Below are 10,361 nucleotides of genomic sequence, written 5' to 3'. Positions count from 1 at the left end.
GGGACACTGCACTCATTGTTGAGGACAGAGAAGGCAAAGTCAGGTGCAGTTACACATAGGTCTGCACGTCTGTCGGTGGGAGGATGAGGGAGTTCCTGTCTGATTGCTTCTATTTTCCCAGTGACTTAAGAGACAAAGTCATTAACAGAGTGAAGGGGGTTTTAGCAATTTGAAGGCAGAAGTGCTACTGGAATACAAGGGGTAAGGGGCTGCTTTTCATTGATCAATCAAAGCCTAATTAGTTCTTTCTGAAGCCCGATGACTGGTCTTTTTTACCCCAAATTCTTTGTTTTGTTAATACTGCCACAAGGTAGCAATTAAATAGAGGTTTCCCAAAACAGTTCCGCTGTGTCCAAACTGTTTGAATACATACCCCCTGACAGCCCATTTCACTCTCAGTACTTGGCAGATACTCCTTTTGAAAGGATTGAGATGGATGGAAAGATTGTGTAGAAAGATGGACAATCAGGAGTAATGATAGAGTAGCTCCAGAAAAGGGAAACAGAGTTGTTGCAGGAAACAAACCAACAAAACACTTCAAAGTGGTCTGTTCATTGTAGAAAAGGCGGTGAAAGGCAGCACGTTGCATTCATGTTTCTCTGGTTTTTCCCTATCTCATCACTCAGCTGCACGGTGATTGAGTTGGACTCTGATGTTGAAGACCTCCCTGAGGGAAAGAGAGCTAAGGTCTCCAAGACCCATAGCAAAGGCAAGTACACCACTAACGGAGAGGGAGTGGGGCCTTTTGGCATGAGAGGCAGGCACCGTTTTGTTGCGGGTCACTTAGTAGCTAGTGCCACCATCTCTTCCTCCTACGTGCCCGATGTGGATATGGCTGGCTATGGACACCCCTGGTAAATTTCCTAACACTGCTGCCTTAGGCTCTGGATGTTTCCCTCAGTAGAGTTCTCACCTACCTAGCACTCCATCAAATGAGCAGAGGGAAGAAAGTCAAGAGGTGAGACTGAGAAGAATGGAGGCTGCTCGGCTTCTCCCCCTTCCACTCTTTTGCTCCTTCTCTGACAGTGACAGAGGAAGAGAGACTGGGGTGGGGTGAGGTGATGGCTGGTGGGCCAGCAGGCAGTGACTTCTCAGGGGAGCCCTTGCTTTGTCCAGCTAGCTGTTCCTCTTTTCCTTTCAGTACTCCCTTTATATTGTCTAGAGATTCCTGAGATTTTTCTTGTAGCCTGTTTTCCACAGTAGGTCCTTGGCTTTTTGGATCCAGAGGTGTGGAGCTTTGCTTCCAGCTCAGGACCCGCTCAGTGGGTGTGAAGTGTAGGAAGCCTAGGAGCTGCTTAAGCATCACGGATGGTAGTTCACTTGTCTCTGTTCACTTAGTACAAGGTAAGGGCAGGGTACATAGGTGCCCAGTTAAAGTACTGGCCACTTTGGTAACTACCCAAGAGCCCTCATTGGCTGAACTTTCCTAGCTAACATGTAATATCACAACAGGGGAACCAGAGGGGGTTTAGAAGCCTAGTCCCTTACCCTTTCACCTCCGGCCCCCTCTAATTTCTTTTCTCCATCTTTTCCTCTGGCTGAGTGGATGTGCCTGAGCAGGTCAGGGGCCCAGGTGCTGTCATGCAAAGGGGGCCCTCAGGGCGGTAGCTGTCGAGTAGAGCATAGGTGACAAAGCCAGACACCAATTCATCACCACAAGCCACCAGGTGCCGACTCCTTGAGTCAGAAGATCCAGAGTCTTTTGAGGATGAACTTTCCACTAAGGCAGCTCTCATCTCTCTGAGCAGTGAACTCTAACTGTGGGCATCCACCCCAGCAGCGGAGGGATGGCTGGTGCTCCAACGGGACTGTCTCTTTACTGTCCTCCACGTGTCATTTCTTTTGTTGCTGTAATGAATTGGGGGAATTTTACAGGGAAAAAAGGCCCAAGGAGCTGTCCCACATGCTTCCAACCTCACTTCTAACCTCTGTCTGTGTACAGGGTCCTTTATTATGGATTGTAAGCAACGTGGCCCTACTTTGCTGTTTTTTAAATTTCAGCTTCAGGTGGGAAATCTTTCAATTTTCTAGGAAGAATGACTTTTTACCACAGGAACACCTACTCTTTTCTCTTTCCTTATTGCATATCTAAAGTTCTTTGATAATTAATTCAAATAATAGATAAGCCTCTCAATATATATTATCCCAAATCTGCAATTATAGGATAAAGAGTGTTTGCACCATAAATGTTTTAACATCTTGCCTATGCTGTGGTTTATATTTTTTCAACCCCTCACTCTTACATCAGGGGTTCTGAGAGCTTTGCACTTATGGACTAATTAGAAAATTAAATTGTGGTGGCAAGCATAGAGTTGCCAATTTTGAATTTGTCTAATGAGGGAACTACATTCCAACTACCATCTACTATCAGCATAATTTCCCAAAGTAAAGAGCACCAAAAGTTTAGTGAGGACATGATCTGAAAAGAAAGGACAGTCCTTTAAATTAATAGAAATTGAACTTGATTGGGGGGAAAAACCCTTTATTATTCTAATAAGCAGTGAAGATGCACAAGTCAGCAGACCTGTGTTTGGGGGACCACTGAGCACCCACATTGTGAGATTTGAAAATTGCCACTGGATTTAGACTGCTCTCTGTAAAGTAAAACAGTGATAGAAGGAAAATAACCTAAAATAACTGATTCTTAAGTGTGATTCATGGTGTCACAGTTCCTGGCCTATTTGATTTGTGCTCAATAATCCCCGTTGGGTATGAGCAGGGGATGGAGGCTGTCTATTTATATGTGATGTGTCTCTTGAATTTCAGATGAGATTCTGGTGTTATCGGACACTGATGAGCCTTCAGTAGTTATCATTGACGATGAAAGTGATGTGGAGGTCCCTGTTGCGGGCCTACTTAAATCAATTAAAAAGGAGAAAGAGGAGCCTACTGTCTCCGAATACTATGTATCTGGTGATACTGATGAGCAGGATGTTGGTGAAAAACCAGCAGATGATCCTGAGGCTAAGCTGCAGATTTCAGACATAAAGACAGAACCTGGTGAAGAGGTTGTGGGAGAGCAACCAAAGAAGAGGAAGTATGCAATCAAAAGTACAGGTGTGACACATGATAAACCAATCCAGCTAAGTATGCTTGTCCCTCCCCTCCCCCCACCACCCCCGAGTGTGCCCAACCCTCCAAGTGGGCCAGCCTTGCCTGCCTTGCCATTTCCCCTGGGTATGTCTGTCTTGTCGCGTCTGCCTGTCCTTCCTACCAGCCCTCCACCATTTCAGCAGCTGCCTAGTGGCCCAAGGAGGCCTCCCAGTGGAGAGGAATGGCCATCTTAGTATCCACCTTAGCGGCCGCCTGGAGTGCTTTCTCCCTGCACTTTTTGTTCTGAGGATGTCACATTTTCCTTAGGACCCAACCCAGTTGTCACTTCCTGTAGGAAGCTGTAAGTCAGAGTTCTCCCTCCTGGGTTCGCAAGTTTCCTAGACCCCGCCTCTACTAAAGCACTCACATGGCTGTTACATTCCTGAATCTGGCCCCTCAGTTACTCACCTTTCAGCGTCTCCCAGGGTCTACCCTGGTGTTTGACATATAACAGATGCTTAATAATTTTTTACATGAATGCATGACACTACCGATACAGAAGTCTGGTTAGAACTACCAGCAGTACAGGTGCCAGACAATAGTGGAAAGATTTGGCTTGCATACTGGGTGAAAGGGCTGCCTAGGCTACGAGCCACTTCCCTCAGCAAGTGTGTGAACCATGCCATACCATTCCCTCATTAGAGGCTTATTCTGCGGGCAGCTCTGAGTCACGTGGCTAACATATTTTATGGTGACGGATGGAACAGTATGCAGGCTTCAGACAGATGGTGTCATTTATAGATGCTGCTCTGGGCTTGGCTGTGGGAGCTGCTTCTGGGTTTCTGCCAGTTGCTTCATGGTACCAATTTTCGGTGTACAAATGAACTATTATCTTTTCAGCTGTTAAAAGACTCAAAGTGCTTAAGCCTTCAACTAAGAGTTCCATCGCACCAAAACATGGAAACGGCCAAGAATAAGTACGTACCACTCATGTTCAACCGAACAGGAATTGATTGCATGATTGTCACATGTTAAGCAGCCCACTGGGCACTCAAGGGGGTGAGGGAGTCTGGTGGTGGAGGAGGACATGGTTCCATCCTTGAACTGGGAAGGCATAAGCAGGAGAAGCAGGAGATACCCTGGCACTGCCTCAGAGCTGGGCACTCTGCAAAGACCCCTGCAGTCCCCCCAGACACGCTGGAGCCCTCTTGCCAGCACAGCAGCTCTGGCCGCTGAGGCTTCCTTTGCTCTGAAACTCAGATTAAAGAATGATGTGTAGCCAAATAAGATACTCTTTTTTTTTCAGGCAAGATACAGTCCCCAGTTTACAGTAAACCAAAGCAGATGCAATGGAAATGGGGAGAAGGCAGAACCGGCATATTCTAATACACTGGAATCAGAGGGAAGGCAGTCAAGATTGTCTTCCAGGTTTTTCTGGAATGCTTTGGACGAACACATTTACTGTTACTACTTGTGTATTTGCTTGCAAAACTTTAAAGCTTTATTAAACAGCAGAGTTAAATTCATTGCTTATAGTTCCTTTATTTTTATTAAGCCACTTATAATTGATACTGAAAACAATAGGCCATTTAAACCAAAGACATACTAATACTTAAATAAAGCAAAAAATGGGCTGGCCGAGTGGCGCGTTGGTTAGGAGTTGGCTTGGGACGCCAGCTCTGAGCAGCAGGGCCCTGGCTCGGATCCCACATGAGGGCCAATGACACTGCGCCCTCTACAGCTAAGATGCTGAACAACAGCTCGACCTGGAGCTGGGCTGACGTGGGTCACCGGCGACAGCGTAGGCTGCAGTGGGGCTGGCCAGCAGCGGGCGTGAGATTTCATGAGCTGCCGATACCCACCGTGAGCAGCCATCCAATGGCCAGCAAGAGACTGCCTCACCTGGGAAGAGTGCAATGATCATACCAACATGGGCCAGTGAAGCAACGTCCTCCACAACTAGACTGAAGAACAAAAGGACAGCAACTTGTCTGTTGCCCTTCCCCAATACCCCAATGCTGTTCCCCTCCCATAATTCCCCAATAAAATCTTTAAAACAGAAAGAAAGAAAGAAAGAAAGTGGCAAGAATGATGGGATAAGTGTGTTCAAACAAGGGGGAGTATATTTTCAGTGATTAATGGTAATGTTTCTTTTACTGTAATACATTATTCGCCTCCCACCCCCTCACATCTAAGCCATTGTTCTCAGTCTAGTTGTGGAGGACACCACTTACTGGCACATGTTGGTGTTATGATCATTGTGTTCTAGCTGGCTGAGGCAGTCGGTAGCCAGCTGTCAGCCAGCTGCTCACGGTGGCTCACAGCAGCTCTCGCTGGCTGCCAGCCACTCACGCTTGCTACCAGCCGCGGCTCACGGTAGCCCATGGCCCAGCTCCAGGTCAAGCCGTTGTTCACAATCTTAGCCGTAGAGGGCACAGCTTACTGGCCCATGTGGGAATTGAACCAGCAACTCTGCTGCTCAGAGCTCATGCGCTAACCAACTGAGCTATCCGGTGCACCAATATATATTTTTTTAATTTAAGCATTCACCATATTGTTTGATCACACCTCGTATTTGAAGGACTGTATGTTTATTTTTTTAACCTGCATTTTGGGACAATGGATGCATCTTAAGGGGAGAAGAATGATGCGTCATGCATTGGCCAAAAGAGCGCCTTGGACCTGGGCAGAAGGGCTCTGTTTCTGCATCCCACACCAGGTGAGGTGGCTCACAGCCATCTGGCATGGAGTCCCTTTCAGCAAAGTTTCTTCTCTGGATTCCTAGATACATATTTCAGCTGCTTTGCCTACAGGAATGTGTGTTTGGGTTAGCTCCCAGGTTACTTGGCTAGAATATGGCAAAAGAAGGAAGAAGCTGTCCCGTTTCATTGTCCTCTGCACCATGCAAAAGAGGCTGGCCTGTTTGGACTCCTCACTGTTGCATCAGTACTTCCTGTTTTAGCCTGTAGGCTTCCTGTTGTGCTTACCTTTGTTCCTGTGGAGGCTGTTTACTGGTGTCATGGTGTCTGATGTACCAATTAGGAGTCTTGTTGACTCCTCTGATGTGGAGATGCTCAGCCTGCACTGAAATGGTGCAGACACTGAGGTGAAAGTATGCTAAGCCACAAGGCCTGCTGGATGTGAGCACAGACGCATTGCTGCATTCTCAGCCGAGCTCTACAGATGGTTAGGGTCTTCATCTGCCACCTTTTCTGATGCAAATTTGCTTTCAGAACTAAGTAATTTGAGGCAGAAATGTTAGTCACCCACATCAAGCTTTGGGATGAAGACCCTTACTGAAGCTGACTTTGCCTGGTGTGGTACTTTTTCCCTGTCCCCACACCAGCCACCTCACATAGGGTTTATTTTGTGATGTAGGGGTTAATAAGTGTCCTGGAAAGATGTCTGTTAAATCAGAAACTCACTTCCCTGTGCTCACTCCTGTTTTCTCACTCAAGCCCTGTGAGCTCATCTCTTCAGAATTGGAGATTGTTCTGCCAAGATAAAACTGTTTCAGGTTCAATAATACTTGTTACAAGTGTGAGTCCTTTATGTGCTCAGCACTATTCTTTGTGCATTTGAATTAGGCCTTGAAAGATGGGGCAGCAATAATGGTCTAATAGAAAGATCGTGAGATTTGGGTCAGAAGATTCACTGTGTCTGTGAACTTAGGGTAAGTCACAACCTCTGAGCTTCAGTTTCCTTATCTGCAAAGTGGAGACCTAAGACTGGTGATCAAAAAATGAAAACAAGGAAAAGAACAAAAACAAAAAAGAGAAAAAACAACAAAAACATAGGACTGGTGATCGTTTCTTTGGAGGGTCGTTCTGAGGAGTCACTATGATAATGCAAGAAGAAGTTCTTGGCACATGATAAAACATATACAGATGGTTCTCAATAGAGGTGGAGATGTGACCATTCCCGGCCACAGGCAAATAGATTGTACCGAGGCATGAATGAACTGTGGGAAATGACACTTCATGTCCAGGGAATGTTCAACTTGCCTGCTTTGGACAGAGCGGGAATGGCAGCTGAAAATAGAAGTCAGGACCAGTTTGACCTGGGCCTCGAATGCCAGGCCAAGAAGTGACTGAAAGGCCATAAGGGGACATAATTGGAACATGGCGTAGGAAAATTAATCTGGAGGTATGTGTGTGGGTTGCATTAGAAGAAAAAGAGCCTGGAGGTAAGAAACACGGATGGATGCCTAAAGGGGAGGACAGGAACTTGATCCAGGGTGGTGCCAGTGGGGTGGGAAAGACGGGCTGCATGGAAGAGGTGATGGGAAGGAGATAGCGGTCTGTCTTTGTGTCTAATTGAATATAGGGCAAAAGAGAAATGAATTAAGAAATGGCTCAGGGGCCGGCCGAGTGGCGCGTTGGGATGCCAGAGGGCCCCTGTTCGGATCCCACATGAGGGCCAGTGACACTACCCTCTACAGCTAAGATGCTGAACAACAGCTCAACCTGGAGCTGGGCTGCCGTGAGTCGCCGCCGGCGACGGCATAGGCTGCAGCCCCTGTGGCAGTGGGTTGCCATGGGCTACCGAGTGTAACCAGCAGCCAGCGAGAGCGGACAGCAGCCGCCGTGAGTGGCCGTCCAGAAGCCGGCAACTGATGTGCCTCGCCTGGGAAGAGCAAAATGATGGTAACAACTTGGGCCAGTGAAGCAACGTTCTCCACAACTAGACTGAAGAACAAAAGAACAGCAGCTTGTCTGTTCCCCTTCTCCCAATTCCCCAGCGCTGTTCCCATTCCCCAATTCCCCAATTTAAAAAAAATGGCTCAGGTTTTCAGCCTGTTAGAGCAGAAGTTGGATAATTGAACACACTGAACTGGAGACATGGTCATGTCAATCAGTTAGAAATTTGCATTGGGCAATTCTAAACTCAGAACCCGATCTCAGGAGAGAGATGGGGACTGAGGGAAGATACAGGTGTGGGCTCTCTCCTTTAGAGGTTGAAAGTGTGGGCTTCACATCTCAGAATATGCAAAGAGTGAAGAGAAAAAGGCTGTGAATGGAAACTTGACTGGAAGGGAGAGGGGCCAGCAAGTTTTCCAACTCTCTTTTTTTTTAATTTTTTATTGGGGAACAGTGTGTTTTTCCAGGACCCATCAGCTCCAAGTCAAATCATTGTTTCAATCTAGTTGTGGAGGGCACAGCTTCAGTGCCCCATGCGGGGATCAAACCGGCAAGCATTGGTGTTATGAGCGCTGCACTCTAACAACTGAGCCAGCTGGCTGGCCCTCCAACTTTCTCTTGACATGACCTGTATGTATGCATTTCTGCTATGTATTTCCTTTGCTATACGCGTCCCAGTTGATTTTACCTTTACAGGAATTACGATTGCAATATACCTGGGTGTTTCTTCTGTGACATTGAAAAGTCCAAGACGTATTCTGGAAAGAATTTCTACAAAAATAAGGATGAACTGGTTCAGAGAATCTACATCCTGATGAACAAGACTGTCTTTAATAATGAGGTAGAAACGATTACCGGGTCCCTGCTCCATGCTGGGTGCTGTGCAGTGTGCAGATGCACTAGCGGCGTGTTTCCTGCCCTTGACACGTGTCAGTGTAGATGGGGAGAGGAGATGTACATGTGTGAAAGAAGCAGAGCATTTGTGGGTTACAATATATGGCGCAGACTGGGACTGCCACAGGAGAGCAGCAGAGGGACAAACCACTGAGATCCTGCGTGGTTAGGAAGTAGGATTGCCCGGAGGAAGTGAAACTCGCCATGCCTCTTGAAGGCTGGTAAGTGGAGAGAAAAACAGGGAGGGGGACAGAACATGTGCTGAGGCTTGACTATGTGGAAGAGCAGATTCATGCTGAAGAATAATGTGAAGGAGCTGTGTGACCTTGGGCAAGTTATTTAACCCCTCTCTGCCTCAGTGTCCTCATCTATAAAATGGACACAATGGTAGTACCAACTACTTTATGGAATTGTTGTTTGGCCAAGTAAGTTAACACCCAAAGTGCTTAGAACAGGGTCTGTGACATAGTCAGCAATACATGTTAGCTCTTATTCTTATTATTTTTTGATACTGTAGGACTGGATAATGGAGGGCCTTGGGAATCAGGTTGGAGGAACTTAAAATAAGTAGGCACCCCTGCACAGGGCTGTGATATGACATGAGAGGACTGCTGAAGAAAAGTAATCTGTCACAGTAGGGGGTATGGACTGGGCTGGCGAGAATCTGGAGGCAGGAACCTGCTGGTCAATAGGTTTTTCCGACTATTGTTTCTGGTGACAAACATTTCTTCAGGGAAGTTCTTATATCTTTCTAAAGGTTCTCCATTCTTTGGTGGCCTTCCTGATAACAGTGCTGTTACATCAGATGACTCTGATTAGCGGAACCGTAAGTGTTCTAAGTTGCATTTTCAATTCTGCCTCACCACTGTCAGACACAGCTTATGTCTCCTACCTCAGCTGGCTTGTACTTCTCTCATTGGCTGCCCCTGACTTTGCCTCCTTGCAAGGGAGCACAATCCTGCACTCATAGGTTCTCAACAGGCTCCCTGTGTCCTGATGGCCTGTTCATTGTCTCTAGCTGGCATTCAACAGGGCTTTTATTATTCCCAGAATGCTTAGATTTGCAAAACTCTTGAGTGAATATGTTCTGGTCTGCTTAGAACTGCTTTCTGATCCACTCTGCATGCTTGTTCTCAGAGGCCGCTGAAAATGAATGTCAACTGGAATAAAAAGATGCTGAGAACTGCTGGCTTGTGCAGGGCTCACGGCACAAGCAATTCGAAGACTTGTGCCACAATTCAGATTTCTCTGAAAGTCTGCGACTCTACAGGTGATGGCAGGAGCTCGACAGCTTTTCCGCTGCACCCTTTCCTTTGGACATAGTGCCTGTTAAGTTACTCTCAGGTGCTGGTATTGTCTGACAGCTCTACCTGTCATTCCTGGGTGGATAGGTCTACAGTGTGTTGCGTAGAGGACATTATTATTGGATGTGTCAGCACCCCTGAGAATCCAAGTCGTCCATCTTTCTAGTAGGCCTGACTTTCTTTCTGCAGCTCCCTGTTGCCAGCAGCAGCATCTTCATTCTCCCAGTAACTGAGGTTCAAGGTCCCCCATATCTACCCAATCATCACACCTTCATAGTGACTCTCTTATCATCATTCCTTCTCTCTCACCTCTGCCCAGGTATGGGCCCTTGTCACCTCACTCTTCTCCCTGCAGTGTTCAGTCTCCTGCACACCGCTGCATTACCTTCTGGCTAGGAAACCGAGGGCTTGCCAGTGCCTGGATCCCGGCTCTTGAGGCTGTTGCAGCCCGCCCCTGGCCAGTCTTGGCTCTCAGTGCTCCAGCCATACT

This window comes from Hipposideros armiger, unplaced genomic scaffold (assembly GCF_001890085.2).
Source record: "Hipposideros armiger isolate ML-2016 unplaced genomic scaffold, ASM189008v1 scaffold_119, whole genome shotgun sequence".
Classification (NCBI taxonomy): Eukaryota; Metazoa; Chordata; class Mammalia; order Chiroptera; family Hipposideridae; genus Hipposideros; species Hipposideros armiger.
The sequence above is the reverse complement of the archived record's forward strand: the minus strand, read 5'-3'. Positions refer to the sequence as shown.